At 39.6% G+C, this 8,794-nt stretch overlaps 1 long non-coding RNA gene across 1 annotated transcript; it reads right to left on the bottom strand.

Moving 5' to 3' along the window:
* Nucleotides 1–700: 700 nt before the first annotated feature.
* LOC135472704 (uncharacterized) lies at nucleotides 701–4,755 on the bottom strand. The gene is made up of 3 exons (XR_010444548.1): nucleotides 4,647–4,755; nucleotides 2,853–2,908; nucleotides 701–836 (listed from the first exon to the last, which is right to left on the bottom strand). It is a non-coding gene; the product is annotated as an uncharacterized LOC135472704 (long non-coding RNA).
* Between the last annotated feature and the right edge of the window lie 4,039 nt (nucleotides 4,756–8,794).

Genomic DNA, 8,794 nt, shown 5'->3' with positions numbered 1-8,794 from the left:
AGTAATGAAGCATATGTGTAATACCTCGCGTAGAATTACAGGTAAGGTTTTCTGTGTTAATTTTAAGCTGAATCGGGGGAAACATATTTAAACTCAGCCTACCAAACAATGTTATACTCGAAAAGTGATGGGATTTCGAACTTCAATGAAGAAAGGTGTAAGGCTTTATTTACCAGGTGATATTTTGTACTATCAGCCACGAGGTATTTGGATTGCGTTCAGCAGAATATCTGGAACTAGAGTCACCAGAAGACAATAGTCAATTAGCCTAAGGATTTTGTTTTTGTCATTTATCAAGGGTAACGGTTACGTTGTGGTCATCTTGAATGTGACAAATACATGGTCCCAAAATAACCTAGAACTGAAACGCCCTAACCTTGACATTGTGGTTTTCACGTTGATTAACACGTTTCAGCTCACCTTTCTTTTCATGGCGTGATTGTTTCCTCGGCCTCAAGGAGGACAGTGCCGTGTGAAGGCAAGCTGGTGTTCTCTGGAGCATGTAAGGAGAAAGCTCCCCCTGACGGGATGTCGACGGTGTAGTCTCGCTCCGATCAATGGACTTGGAATTAGAGTTGTGCGAGGAGCTGCCGTCAGAGGGCGCCTCTTGGAGATTTCTGTCTGACAAGCTGTCCGTGGTGTTAAGAGCATAGCAGCTGTCATCAGCCGAGGACATTGCAGAGTATGTTGTGATGACGTTCCCGGAATTGGTTTGATCGTCAGACAGACTTACGTGGGCAGCAACGGATGCCTCGCCCGGACTAGGGGGAACGACCTCGGAGGGTCCGATATCCGTGGAGGGTTTAGGGCTGGTATCGACAGCAAGAGATGTGACACTAAAAACAGAGCGCACAGTGTTTGATGGAGGACAAATATTTAGGGAAGATGTGAAAAAAAAGTTTTTTCCTCAAGTGCCAAACGGAAAACACAAAACCAAGTTTCTTTGAACCTAATGGTTTTATCCTTGTAATTACTTTTTGTAATAATTTAGTATGTGCCTACAAATTTCTAAATCCGCCCCTGATCTAGTGAACTAACTGATAAAAGTGACACTGATTATCATTCATTGATTTGTTTGATTGGTGTTTTACGCCGTACTCAAGAATATTTCAGTTCACTTGTTCATTTGTTGGTTAGCGCTCTAGCGCAGCGTAATGACCCAGGAGTCTTTCACCAGTGCGGTCACTGTGAGTTCAAGTCCAGCTCATGCTGGCTTCCTCTGCGGCCGTACGTGGGAAGGTCTGTCAGCAAACTGCGGATGGTCAAGGGTATTCCCGGTTTCCACACACCATAATGCTGGTCGCCGTCGAGTAAGGGAAATATTCTTGAGTTCGGCGTAAAACACCAATCAATTAAATCAAATAGATAACTTCACAATTTACCTTTGTAATACCTAAAAATAGCCGTATCAAAAAATAAATAAATAAAAAAGGACATCTCCCTTATATTTCTTGGGCAGTTTACTGTAATATTTTTCTTTTGGCAGCTTTTTGGTTATGAACATTGTCTTTGTTGGTCAGCAAATTTAATCACCGAATTCTGATTCGTGCATATACAGTTGCCAGAATTTATCTATTTTATAATTTGTGTGATTTCTGTTGCAATAAAGCAGAAGTAAGTTAGTTTGGAAACGAATGAGTACACGCTTATGTGAAGCGGCTTTTATTCACTTTTTTTAACAACATGGCGAAATTTTTTTCGTCGACCACATAGTTTGAAGTGCGAAGAAAAGCATTTTAATGAATTGCGCGTGTCTGTTTTGTACAGCTGCTTGCACGGGCCCTAAAGAGTGAAAATAGTCGATTACACATCACGTCACGCCATGGATTTTAGGTAAAACATTATAGCCAGCTTTCCCGCAATGGTGGAGAACCAAGCTGTGGGTAAAAAAGTACTGATCCTTCATATATCACGATACTCATTCGTTATGTAAACAGAACAAACACCCTGTTTAGTTATGCACTGACTTGCAAATGGTGTTGTTTGAAAAGAGAAGCCAGAAGTGTTGAACCTGCGACCAGTGAAAGCGTTTAAGTACACATGTACCGGTGAAGTAGTAAAATCAGTAATCTCTGAGATGCGGGATATAGGATATGGAATTAGGACATGGAATTAAATATATCGTCTCTAATTCCTGCTGTGAAAAACACTACACCTGAAGACATAAAGTCTATTACACAACGCCAGTTTTCACAAAGGTCAAAACTTAAAAGTTGAATAGAATGCTTTTACTTTGCCATCCCAGAAATCCTTAGTCTGCTAGATTTGTTTTGAGAAACAACAGGTCAAGTACTCTTAGTTCCAGGTGTTTTACGCTGTACTAAAGAATATTTCATACTGGTGTAAGGAAACCGGACAGGGGCCTGGGAAAACGACCATCCGCAAGTTGCTGACAGACCTCCGGAGAGAAAGTCAGCATGATCTGGAACTGAACTGATTGCCTTAGCATTGGTGAGAGGACCCCAGGTGATTCTGCCGAGGTGGCGTGCTATCCCTCTCGGCCATAACAAAAAATAGTACCCCAATCACAACCATGGATTTACTCTGATAAGCCTCACATTCAGGTCCAAAATTATAGCAGCTCAACTAGCTTCCAGGAATAGCTGACTCCATACAGCCAGTTTCAAGACACTTTGTCAAAATTTGAAACGTGGCTTTAGTTCTTGTGGTACAGTACAATAAATTACAAATACTGAGGTCTATATTGAAGTTTTGGATATTGGTAAAAATAGCTTTGTAGATTCCGCTCTTTAAGGCTTATAGCTATAGCTGAATTTTGTATCTATTCTTATATCCTACGGTGATCATAGGATAAAATCATAAGTATTATCATTGCGACATTGAGGACTTACGCGCTAGAAACTGTGCTCCTTCGCTCAGCGAACTGTTTAGAAACCAACGCCTGAAACTATAAAATGAAATGCACGATATCATCATACTAATATTGACTACGTGTGGTTAGTGCATGAATATCATGTATAAGGCTGATGAAACTTCATATTTATTTATTTTTCCTCCCTGTGGCAACAAGCGGATGGTTCTTTGATTTGGACCGCGTTTGTGTTAGCCCATTCATTCAGATGATCGGATCTGCACTTAATATTTTATTAAACTGATTGGTGTTTTACGCCGTACTCAAGAATTTTTCATTTATACGACGGCGGCCAGCAATATGGTGGAAGGAAACCGGGCAGAGCCCGACCATCCGCAGGCTGCTGGGAGACTTCCCACGTACGGCCGGAGCTGAGCTGGACTTGAACTCACAGCGACTGCATTGGTCGGCACTTAATAATCTGACACCGGGATTATATGCATAGTCACACAAAGAACATAAGAATTATTTTCAGTTATATTTAGATAGTCTAACTTGAGCTGTGTGTATAATTCGCTACAGTTAAGGCATTTACCTAGACACGTAAAATAAAATCCTAACCGAGGTAAATTGTCAAGAGGCCGTATTTCACCAGTCAAGTGTGAATATTTCCAACTGTCACACTATCGTCTCTTCGCTGGGTTTATTCTCTATGCTGTGAATCTTTATAACATGGAGTTCAATCAGTTAAAGTAGTACTCTGAAAAAATAGCGCTCGGGCTCATGGGCAGGGTAAAGCGAGCTGGAATCGTAGATAGCCAAACATTAACCAGCCAGGGTATTGAATTATTTGATAAATTTATTCGGATTTTACGACGCACTAAGAATATTTCACTTATACGACGGCGGCCAGCATTGTGGAGGGAGAAAACCTGGCCCAGCCCGGGGGAAGCCCATGACCATCCACAGGCTGTTGTCAGTTCTTCCCACTTACGACAGGAAAGGAAGGCAGCATGAGCTGGATGAGCTGAACTCACATGTACAGGGACCGCATGAGTGGGAGGCTACGGAGTCAATGTGCCACGGTGGCGTGCTAACCAAAAGCCACAGAGACCTCGCGGTGAGAGTAAGCAAGTTCTGGCTTATGGCAGATGTGACCTTTAGAAAACAATATCTCGATACGGAGAAGGGTAGGAGTGAGAATGAACATGTTTGGATTCTAGCGTGTTTAAAGAGAACAGCATCTCGCGAAGGAGAAATATTGATATGAGAGTATAAAACATATCTGAGATCTAGCAGATGAAACGTTCACAGAGAACAGCATCTGGCTGCAGAGAAATGTGCTAATGAGATAAGTCTACAAGATGTAGCGTTCAGAATGAACAACATCCTGCTACGGAGGATGTAGCGATGAGAGTATAAAGCAAGTCTGAATTCTAGCAAATGTGACGTTCACAGAGACCAAACTCCGGTTGTGGAGAAATGTATCAGGCAGAGTATAATACATGGATGGACTTCAGCATGATGGATGGTGAACAAACATATGTAGAAATATAGAACGGAGAGTATAAACCAAGGGTGGGTTTCAGCAGACGGAACGTGAACAGAATCTGGCTACGGAGAAATGCAGTGGCGAGAGAAAAAAAAGAAGGGTTGTACCAGTAGTAACGTTTCCAGAGAACAGTGTCTGTTTACGGAGAAGTGTTGATAAACAAGTTCTGCTGTAAAATCGCTCAAAGCGGTCAAGATATGGCTACTAGTTCTAGGCCTGTCATTTGCTTCACTTTTCTCACATATTATTTCTCCGTAACACGTAGCACAATGCTTTACTTACAATGGGATAGTCAAGCGGATGCACTGTTTCCAAATAGTCCACAGAGGCCATGTTGAAAATAAGGATAAATGCGATCAGCCTAACTGCTCTGTAGATACTCCGCCTAACCCCGCCGGCATGACTACACCGATTCAGCGGTATGGCCTTAGAACAATGGGTGACGTCACTCCCTTGACGTCAGAAAAGGATCGCGTCTTTATGCTTGACAGAATGGCTGCAAGGAGTTTTAATATTATTTGACGTCCTCTGTTACGTCACAGGAGAACGTCACAATAACTTTTGTCCCTTAAAGATAATTACCTTCCCTGATGCTGTTTTGTTGAATACCGCTTGCATGATAGGTCACCCTTGCATGCAGACAGAAGCCATTTTTTGGCTTGTTTGAAAGTCAACATTTTATAATTCATTTTTTCTCTATAGTTTATGGTTTCAAACTATTAGATTAAAAAATGTAAAGACCAAATGTAAAGTGCATGCATAAAGTATCGCAGATAAAGTTTAAAAAGCGTACATTTTTATTCATAGGATGTGGCATAACTGAGTTCACAGTAAGCTAAAAATTGCACATCAAGAAAATCTGCAGCGGCACAATGCTATCAGGCGCGAGTTGTCGTCATAAACGCACTTTGAGTAAGAGGCACACAATACAATATTTCTCATTTCCCTAGAATGGGGTATCCCTTGTCCTCGCAAATGTTCCAGAAAAACTCCAGCAGTGATTTTCTGTTTGCAATACGATCTGACACTGGTTGACAAAAATTTAAATCCTCAAACAGGTTTTACAAAATGTACACATGGGAATGTACACATCGGACCTACCAATGACTTGTTTATTGACACAACGATTTTACTTGACATGATGAAGGGAGGAAACGGGACTAGTTTTCTCGGTGTCAGTTTAATGTGACTGAGTGTGGTGTCATGCCTTCTAACTTCACCATGACATAGACGGCAGTACATTAACTAGAAGTATACAACTTCTTTATACCTATAGCTAGTCTCCTCGGCACAGTACACATGTTAGGTCATCCGCTACCTGGTGGAAAAATATAACAACCTCTTAGATGGTAATTATGAATCGAATTCTAATTGTAAACGGCTGTTACAAGAGCTGGCCCCACCTTGAAACCCAAACTACGAATTTAAAAACTACGATTTCGATAAGCATTGTTGGTATGCAGTTATAAAACGATTGGCTATTTTAAATATTTCCAGGCAATTCTAAAACAATTACTATCAAAGACATTGTTGTCCTTTCACAAAACTCTCCTTTGTCGTAATTTTTTAAAATCTATCTAAACACTACCGCGTTTGGATCACATCATGCATGAGCCGTTGTTCAAACGCTAGCTGTACCACAGAGAGAAAAAATACATGGCTGCGTAGACACGTTACATTTTGTGTTAGAGATGGAAGAAAGGTGTAAAGTGCCGTGGAGACTAGCTATATGGACGTTGCATACTTGTTTTCGTATTACAAAACACACAAAAAAAAGAATCGAAAAAGAAGTTTTCAAAGTTTTTGTACACAGATGACCTTTATTATGATAACCTCAAACCGGAAAGGGATGTGTTTAGAATCACACAGTTGTTCGATAAATATTAGATTAGAAGATGTGTTTAACTTTGAAATCTCTGGGAAATAATTATTATACCTACAGAGCAAAGAATTGTAAGATGAAAGCAGCGATCAAGCGATATATGTTTTCAACATAAGCTCTGTTATACGTCACACTTCCGGATTAACAACAATACTTCATACAAAATCAGTTCATAGCTTATCTCGTGTCAGGACTGAATTATGAGCGGCGCCACTGGTTATATAAAAATATCAATATTTAATACAAAGAGAAAAATGAATTGTGATAACAATAAACTGTTTCTATCTTAAAGCTGACTGACGTCATACAAGTGAAATATTTTTTGGTTAAACGATTCAATAAAATGAAAAGTATAGTTTTAAGGAAAATGAAGAAAGGGCAAAAAATTAGAAAAAAAACAAATTTGAGGCTTATTTTATATTTCTTAATAACCCCTCTATTTTATACATATTTTCCGTCAGTGGTGAAAAATATTCGGAATTGACTCCATCGATGAACATACATTGAATGAAGACCTCTCCGCTGAACAATTTGTTTCAGACACTACATGTGTCATTGATGACTTAATTTCCAGAGAGGCTGCTTGGGACTTATAAACTGTACCTTAAAGCCATTTTACACACCAGCAAAAAAGTTGAGAAGCTTCCTTTGTAGTGTCCTTTAAGGCTTAAATTCCATTCAAAGTCTTTGCCGTATTGGGATTGGCTTAGTTTGCGACACGACAAATCATATTATGACGACAGTGTTAAATACCACGAACAAAATATCACATGCGCCATCAACCTGTTTAAACCATGAACCTGGATGACGTCACACAAGGGATGCAGGCTTGGGTAAGGCAAAATCAAAGAGATGAATGAACTATTTGTTCACCTGTTTAGAAAAATAAGGAAGCCTGGTTGTGCCAGATAGATTGAAAATACGAAACTCGTAATAAGTAGATACTTTCATTCCCGGATGGTTCGTTCGTAGCTATGATAAAACACGATCGGCGCGAAATATTTTCCTCCAGAAAGAATTCACATAAAAGTTCTCATTGCTATGAATACATGTCTTAAACAACAGCTGTCGACCAGAAGACTATGTGCATACTTTAAACACGGACCCAGATAAAATCAGCTTGGACCATGCTCATCCTTGTCTGATAGCAAGCACAGTGTCTCATGCAGTGCACTGCACAAATGATGGACATAATAAGTATGTGGTAATTGCAACAAAACTGTTGTATTTCCCAACAAGTTTTCTCGTTATTTCTCGTAATTATGATATAATACGTTGTAATTACGGAATAATTTTGCTTGGCACCAACTAGGTTTCTGTAGGACTGATAGAGTGGCAAAAAGATCTGCGGTACATGCTTGGTTTGCCTTTCAACCTTTTACATTGGATACTGATGATCATTTTATGTTATTTCAGAAATCCGATAAGTTGAGCGGTAACATTATCTGACTTTATCGCCTGCGAATTCTTACTCCGTCATTTTTGCACCGCAGGTTTTCATTTTTGTCTGTGATGTCCACGGTATGTTGTGGCTGTATCTATGGAAACCTTTCAGGTAATAAAACAACAATGATCGATTGAGACTCATGAAATGGCTCTTCTGTAGGACAGCTGAACAAGTAAGTAATTGTTTTAGAAGAAAAGATTACCACAGAGTAGTTACCAAGACTTAAATATGTTATAAGCAACTTATCAGAAGCTATGACGCTGAGTAACTGTGCCTTTTGTTAAGGCGGTCACGCAAATGCCGACAAGTCTTGTTTTTCCACTAGCTTTTCCATTACACTTTCACAACCATGTGAGATCAATACGGCCAATCCAGTCTGAATACCTCCTCTAAGAGCTAAGCAACATCCGGTACATTCCAGGGATAACGTTCTGCAATGTGACCCTAAACAAACGGCATTGTATCTTAGACATCTCTGAATGGACGCGGTATGGGTAAAGCCAGTTCGAAGATATGGAATTCCACTATTTTTTTACAGTTTTCACAATGAATGCAACGCAAGTAAAGATACCGATTCTGCAGACATAAAGAACCTTAAACGTCAGTGTGAAGCATTAATACACAAGCGATGAGACATTTATGTATGGGTATAACACTGGTTTATCGCCGACTGAGCTAGGGCTGAGTTGGCATTCTGTATATGACCAAAAACTCTTTCTATGTAGACACATTTTCATTTAGCCTCCAATTTAATAAACCTTATTAGAGCTATAACATACTCAGTCGTAAAATTGACAAGGTTAGAAAAAGATTATAAATAGAAGAAAAAAATAACAACACAAACTTTTAAAGTTTCAGTTATGTTTTTTTTTAATATGTCGTTCGCATGACTTAGTAAAGATATTGGTCAGTTATCGCGTGAGCACGACTTATTAAACAAAGCATAACTGATACTTTAAAAGTTGTGTGTGTGTGCATTATTTTTCTATTTAATTTTTGTCTAACCATGTCACTTTTACGGCTCCGTAATAACAAGCCTTACGCTTGCACATAAATATACCTGATCCACAGCTGAACGACCTAAACAAACAGGGAGAAGGT

This window comes from Liolophura sinensis, chromosome 8, assembly GCF_032854445.1.
Source record: "Liolophura sinensis isolate JHLJ2023 chromosome 8, CUHK_Ljap_v2, whole genome shotgun sequence".
NCBI lineage: Eukaryota > Metazoa > Mollusca > Polyplacophora > Chitonida > Chitonidae > Liolophura > Liolophura sinensis.
This window is presented reverse-complemented; position numbering and strand designations above follow the sequence as displayed.